The sequence below is a fragment of the Zingiber officinale genome, chromosome 7B, assembly GCF_018446385.1.
Source record: "Zingiber officinale cultivar Zhangliang chromosome 7B, Zo_v1.1, whole genome shotgun sequence".
NCBI lineage: Eukaryota > Viridiplantae > Streptophyta > Magnoliopsida > Zingiberales > Zingiberaceae > Zingiber > Zingiber officinale.
Genome location: NC_055999.1, coordinates 54,945,443 through 54,952,122, shown reverse-complemented (window position 1 = coordinate 54,952,122; position 6,680 = coordinate 54,945,443). Strand labels below are relative to the sequence as shown.

At 38.1% G+C, this 6,680-nt stretch overlaps 1 non-coding gene across 1 annotated transcript; it reads right to left on the bottom strand.

The window, feature by feature from the left end:
- Nucleotides 1-5,367: 5,367 nt before the first annotated feature.
- On the bottom strand, nt 5,368-5,473 carry LOC122007683. The gene has a single exon (XR_006119116.1). It is a non-coding gene; the product is annotated as a small nucleolar RNA R71 (small nucleolar RNA).
- Between the last annotated feature and the right edge of the window lie 1,207 nt (nt 5,474-6,680).

Below are 6,680 nucleotides of genomic sequence, written 5' to 3'. Positions count from 1 at the left end.
AATTGATCGCATTTAGATATACTTCAGTCCTACGCCGGTTGTCTATTGCAAGAGGGAACCGGAAACCTTCTACGAATGATAGACAATTGAGGAATAAGATTTGGTAGATCATTACATAGAATAACATTACAAAGAAACCAAAACATCTAGAACATACCTTTTATCAAAGCCCTTATTCTTGTTTGTTATTCTATCATTTCTATGTTTTACTTTGCATAATTGCATTTAGCTTTTGAAAACCAATTTATTAGTTGTTTAGCTAATTCACGTTGAGACTTCTTTAGTGCTTATTCCAGTCCCTGTGGATACGATATCTTTTATTATTACTTACGACATTTCTGTACACTTGCAGAGTGTCAACAAGTTTTTGGCGACGTTGCCGGGGACTGCGCTATAACATTAGAGATTATCAATTGAGTTAGACTAAACATAACTCTTCTTTTCTTTTCATTAGCATAGTTGAAACTAATCTTTAGAATTCTGTTTTCAGCATTTGCATATCTTTCTAATTCTTGACAACTCTTTTTGTTGCAATTCTAATTCTAATTCTAACTTTCGATTCTTGAGTTCTAGCACTCTATGTTGGTGCAGCGGAGGCCGGCAAGAGGGGGGGTGAATTGCGGAAAATAAAAATAAACTATACCCTCCTCGGAATTTAACTCAAAAATATAAGCAGCAGTAAAATAATAGCAACTAAATTAAGGAGACAGAAAATAAATCAGAAACAGAATTTAACCTGGTTACAACCAAGAGGGTTGTTAATCCAAAGCGATGAAAAGTGCACTAACAAAAATCTCCTTCTCTGAAGGCGGAGAAGCCTTTTACACTATTGGAAGCTCACTAGTTGCTTAGGAATTGCTTACAGTATTGATTGCTTGAGTTGATGTTTAATTCCTAGCTCCAGGGGCCTTTAAATAGCCTCTAGAAATTCTATCCCGAGGGCCCAAGGCGCCTCCAACAAGGTCCAAGGCGCCTCCAGCTCGGTGAGTGGATAGAATTCTATCCGATACTCGAACGGTCATTCTGACCTAGCTCAAGGTGCCTTCAACAAGCAATGAAGGCGCCTTTAATATTGAAGGCGCCTTCAATGTATGTTTAAGGCGCCTTCAAGTTCTTGCTACAGTAACTTCCTGCTACAGTAATTTCCATCCTCTTTTGACTCCTTTTCTTCTTCGCTTTAGCTTCCGAAGCTCCGTTCTTTTGAGTGATTGCAGCCAACCGAAATAGGGCTCACCCGAACCCAATTCCCGGCCTTCTCCTCGAGCAGTCTTCCTCCCCGGCTTAACGTCCCTCGAATGTCGCGCACGTTCTACTCGCCCACCGGTGTACTCTTCCGCAGCTCTCTCGTCCTTCGGACGCACCGAGCCCGTCGACTCCCTTCCCGTGCCATCCTTCTCGCTAGCTGCGTCTTCCGCTCGACTTCCTGCGCTCCTAAGTTCCTGCACACTTCGACACAGAGATCAAACACAAAGCAGCACCTAACCAACTTGGTTGATCATATCAAAACTACCACGGGGTTCAACAATCTCCCCCTTTTTGATGTGCATCAACCTAAGTTCAAGTTAGGGTAAAAATAGACAGAAAAGTAATTTTAAAAGAAAAATTACTAAACTCACATATTAAGCATTAGTTTGCAATAAATAAAATTGCGACTACAAAAAGAATATTTTTAATTTTAAACAAAAAATGTTAAATGTTCTCCCCCTAAATATGTACTTCTCTAATCTTGTACCTTTCTCTCCCCCTTTGGTCACAGCAAAAACGGGCTGATAACTCAAAAAATATTTTATAAAAATTTTTAGCTTTAGATAAAATTTCTATTTAATAAAAATGATGTCTCAGAAAATTGAATTTTTCAAAAAAAAAAATTTCTAAGTAAGAATGAGGTTTTTGAAAAAAAATTCTAAGTCAAATAAATTTTTGAAAAAAAAATTTCAAGTCAAATGAATTTTTGAATTTTCCAAAAATTTTCCAAGGAAAAATTAATTTTTTAAAAATAACTCATAGTAAAAATAACTGAGATTTAAAGAAAATTCTAAGAAAAAGAAAATCTATGACTTTTTTACAATAATTTCTAATTCAAAATCAATTTTTTTTTTATAATTTTTCAAAAATGTTTGAAAAACTTTCAAAGCATTATTTAATTCTTGTTTAATGCTTTTTCAGAAAGTTAATTAAATATTTTCTTTCAATATTTTAGCTTCCAGGTCGTGGCGAGGCACTAGGCCTTCTTGGTTATTGGAGCAACAACTACTTCCTTAGACAAAGCTTCCATAAAGAATTTCAATGTTTAATTTTCTCACTGTAAACTTTTAACTAAAATAGAAATTTAAACTAGAATAGATTTTGGAACCCAATAAAGGTTACTTCCTACAGGGTTGGTCAACAACTTAGAGGGTACATGATTTTTGGGCACTTTTCTAAGTTGACCCTGGTGTTTTCTAATGTATCAATTTAATTTTCCATAAATTCATAATTTTGATTTAGGAAATTTATTTAATCATGCATCATATTTCAATTTTTCAATTTCTAATTTTAATTTATCATTTTCTGATTTTATACTATCGTAAATCTCAAGTGGACATGCTTTTGCTAATTTCATTTTCAATTCTTTATTTTCTTTTTCTAATTCGAATAAGTCTTTAGAAAGAGATTTAATAAAGTGAAAAGACTAAGTCGGGGTTAGATTGCGTACCTGACTTACCTAACTTGGTGAGTCTCCCCCTTCACTGCAGCTTTCCTCTTCTGATGTTCCTCCCCCTTCATTGATGCTCATCTCTGAGCTAGACGTTTCTTCTAGCTAATGGTTGGCCATCAGTGCTATCCCCGAGAATTCTTCGACCTCTGATTCGGAGGGCGACGAATCATCCCATGTGGCCTTTAGGTTGTGTTTGGGTCGAGCTGGATTCTTGCTCCTTTCCTTATCCTTCTGTTTGCTCTTAAATTTTGGGCAGTCCTCCTTGATATGCCCTTCTTCGTTGCAGTTGTAGCAATGAATCGTTCTTTTCTTTCGTTGATGCCTCTGCGATCTAAACTTATTAGTATTAAAAAATTTATTAAAGCGTTTTACCAGTAGTGCCGCTTCGGATTCATCGACCGAGGCTTCTGAGTTACAACTGCTTATTTTTGCCTTTAAGGCAATGTTATGACTGGTCTTCTCCACTCCATTGGGCTCTGCAACTCGAGATTCGTGAAGTTCCAAAGTAGAAAATAATTGTTTAAAGTACTTACCTCGAAGTCCTTAGAGATGTAGTACGCATCTACTAAAGAGGCCTAATCAGAAGTTCTCAGAAAAGGGTTGAGCGCGTACCGGATCGAGTCCTGGTTCTTTACTTCTTCTCCAAGGTTGTTGAGTTGAGTTATCAGCTCTTTGATCCTCGCTTGGAGTTGCGCTACCTTCTCGCCTTGATTCATCCGGAGGTTCGTCAACTGGGTCCGGAGGATGTCGCGCCTCGCTAGCTTTGCTTCGGAGGTACCTTCGTGAAGCTCCAGGAATTTTCCCAGAGATCTTTCACAGAGTCATAGCTTTCGATCCGATTTACCTCCTGAGGCAGCAGAACGCTGAGTAGGTGGAACTCAGCCTTCCCGTTGGCGATGAAATCTGCTTGTTCCTTTTTCATCCAGGTGTTTTCCTCCTTATCTTTCGGAACTGCATAGCCATATTTCATTATAAAAGAATGTCAAATTCAGTTTTAAAAAATACCTCCATTTTGCGCTTCCATGTGGTGAAGTCTCCGTCGAACTTCGGGGGATGGATGTTCGCTCTGGCCATCGTCTTGATCGTAGTGCTTCAGTTGGCGGTTAGTCCCTCTGAGGCGATCAGGCTCTGATACCAATTGTAGGTGAATTTAACTCAAAAACAAAAGCAGCAGTAAAATAATAGCAACTAAATTAAGGAGACAGAAAATAAATCAGAAACAGAATTTAACCTGGTTACAACCAAGAGGGTTGTTAATCCAGGGCGATGAAAAGTGCACTAACAAAAATCTCCTTCTCTGAAGGCAGAGAACCCTTTTACACTTTTGGAAGCTCACTAGTTGCTTAGGATTTGCTTACAGTATTGATTGCTTGAGTTGATGTTTAATTCCTAGCTCCAGGGGCCTTTAAATATCCTCTGGAATTTCTATCCCGAGGGTCCAAGGCGCCTCCAACAAGGTCCAAGGCGCCTCTAGCTCGGTGAGTGGATAGAATTCTATCCGGTGCTCGAATGGTCATTCTGACTTGGCTCAAGGCGCCTTCAACAAGCAATGAAGGCGCCTTCAATGTTGAAGGCGCCTTCAATGCATGTTTAAGGCACCTTCAAGTTCCTGCTATAGTAACTTCCTGCTACAGTAATTTCCAGCCTCTTTTGACTCATTTTCTTCTTTGCTTTGGCTTCTGAAGCTCCGTTCTTTTGGGTTATTGCGGCCAACCGAAATAGGGCTCACCCGAACCCAATTCCCGACCTTCTCCTCGAACAGTCTTCCTCCCCGTCTTAACGTCCCTCGAACGCCGCGCACGTTCTTCTCACCCACCGGTGTACTCTTCCGCAGCTCTCTCGTCCTTTGGACGCACCGAGCCCGTCGGCTCCCTTCCCGTGTCGTCCTTCTCACTAGCTGCGTCTTCCGCTCGACTTCCTGCTCTCCTAAGTTCCTGCACACTTAGACACAGGGATCAAACACAAAGCAGGACCTAACCAACTTGGTTGATCACATCAAAACTACCACAGGGTTCAACACTCTAATATAACTTTTCTCTATTTTCTCTTTTGATCTACTTTCTTTCTTCTTTTCTTTTGTAAACATATCTTACAATCTTTAGCATATGAATTATTCTAGACATTTTTCTTTTTTCTTTTATCTTTTCTTTCTTGTTTTCATTATGCACTTTCTTTCTTGCAATTTTAATTCTGCATTGTTTTTCTTGCTTCTCATATTGCATTTTATTTCTTGTCTTTGATTCTTCAAATTTTTTTTCTTCTAATAATTTTGTCTTGAATATCCATGAGCACTAACATGTCAAACAAGCCCATGAGAAATTTTTCTACATCCTTTTCTATAAAATTTTTATCTCCCATTGTGCAACCTCAAATTGAAGCAGAAAGTTTCCAACTAGACCCAAAGTTAATTTTCATGATACAAGGTCACAAATTTGGAGGAGAAGTATCAGAAAGTCCTTATCTGCATCTTGAAACATTTTTAGAGATTTGTGATATGGTGAAATGTGAAGGAGTGTCAGCAAATGCAGTTCGGTTGATGGCATTTCCTTTCAGTATCAAGGATAAAGCAAAGACTTGGTTATATTCTCTCCGTCCTCAAAGCATCACAAGTTGGGAACAATTGGAGAAGTAATTTCTGAATCATTTTTTCCCTCCAAGCAGAATAGTGTATATGAGGAATTGCATAACCAATTTTGCTCAGACATATGGAGAATCATTATTTGAAGCATGGGATAGATTCAAGAGTCTTCAAAGACAATGCCCTCATCATGGTTTTAAAAATTGGTTGATTCCGCACATATTCTATAAGGGAATTTTTTTCTCAGATAAGAGTTTATTTGATTCATCAGTTGGAGGTTCTTTTATGGACAAAAGTGTAGATGAAGCATATATGTTAACTGATCAAGTGACATTGAACCTCCATGAATGGTCGAACAAAAGTTGGATGGAATCTCCCTCAAAAATTCAAGAAGTGAAAGCCATAAATGTAAGAGAGCCTGTCAAACAAAATGTAGCTCAGCCATCCAAGAAATTTGAAGTTCACAAGTCACAGAATGAGGAGTTCAAACATTTAGGGGAAAAGATTAATAACATAGTTTCAAAATGGTTCAAAGAAGACATTCCTCCTTCTCAGAAAAGATCTAGTGTAAAGATAATGATCTTAAGTTGAGAAGTGGCAAGAATCATGAAGAACTTCTTAAAAAGAACAGGTTGAGAATTGAGGAGAAGAACAATAGAAGACCACATGAACTCAATTCCATTATTCCAGGAGGTTCCCAAATGCCACAAGTACCTTTCCCTCAACGATTGAACATACCAACACTAGATACGCAAGTTGAACGTCCTCCACAAGCTAAATGAGTATATGGGAAATTAGAAGTACCTTTCCTAGGACCTTCACTAAGGGTTCCTTTTCCACAAAGGTTACTGGGGGTCAATGAAAATAAAGACTTCGGCAAATCCTATGACACTAATATGGTTGAGTGCAGATTTTTGAATGTATATGAAGATGAGGACTCTTCATATGAGGATTTTATTGATAATGCAGTGGTAAATAAGTTTTCAGACCTACCTCCAAATTTTATAGGGTGTTCTAGTGATATTGAATTTTCAGATGATCAATGTGATATGGTAGATCAACTTAAAACTGCAAGTGAAGTTATTGATCCTCTTGTTATTGATTCTCCTATTGAGGATATAGATGTTAGTTTATTTTTTGATGTATGTGTTGATGATGATGTTTTGGAAGAATGTGTAGGGAGCTGTGTTATGGAAGCAGCATCTCAAGGATCACAACCTTTGTCCACACAACCCTTAGAGGTTGTAAGAATTGATCATGTTATGGAACAATATGTAGGGACTTATGCAGAGCTAGCAGAGTCTCAATAATCACCATCTTTGATATCATCAACGTCTGAGCAAGAGCCAGAACCATCATTTGATTCGTCAATACTACATTTTAAGTCTCTCCAAAGTAATGTTA